A 914-nucleotide genomic window follows, 5' to 3' on the forward strand; every position below is an offset into this window, starting at 1 on the left:
AATTTCCTATTTTCTTATTTAGCCAGTTTTTTTATTCTTTTGTTTTTTTTGTTTCTTTTGGTGTTCAGTTTCATATGGTTTTTTAGATAGTTTTACTTTTTCCTTCCATTATATTTTACTTAATTTTAAAAAATAGGAAAAAATTCCCTTTGATGTATCCAAAATTACGTTAAAAATTAACATGTGAATATATGTTTCTTCTGTATACATAAATATAATTCAAATACCCGATGAATGTTTTAATTTACATACATGGATATTTTAGTAAGAATAAATAGAAAATGTAACACATAAATATCTCCTTATTGATACATGAATATTTTCTTAATACTCACCGAACATTTTGTTTCATATATATAATTGTTTGTGTATACTAATATATTTTTAATACGCAATGGAATTTCATACACATGAACATTTTTTCTATTCCATGCTTCTTTATTTTTGTAAATATTTTTTACAACATCAACTAAGAGTGTTAAGATTTTTTCTATTTTGCCGCAAATATATGATTCAATTTCATTTATTTAAACCACCTTTTAACAACATTTTATTAATTAAATCTATTAAATAAAGAAAAAACTCAACATAAGTGAGCCAGCCTAGGGGCCTGCGGGGATGCTGAGTTTGCCCACCAATTTGAAGCTCTCATGTTCTGATTTCATGGAGCACGCTGTCGGTTTTCAGCAAATTCTGATTTACCGAGTTGCCATCACAAGATAGTACTCCTAGCAGGAAGATTAGTGTTCCTCTAAAAAGAAAGGAATTGCAGTGTTGCAAGCTACCAGTACAGAACCAAACACAGAACGGTGAGCGTAAACAGTAAACACAGAATGGAGATGGGGGATTGAGGGTTGGCGTGGGGAACCCTGCTGATGGGGCACTGACCACCGCCACCGCCTCCGCCGGTCGTC

This window comes from Triticum aestivum, chromosome 7B (genome assembly GCF_018294505.1).
Source record: "Triticum aestivum cultivar Chinese Spring chromosome 7B, IWGSC CS RefSeq v2.1, whole genome shotgun sequence".
Taxonomy (NCBI): Eukaryota; Viridiplantae; Streptophyta; class Magnoliopsida; order Poales; family Poaceae; genus Triticum; species Triticum aestivum.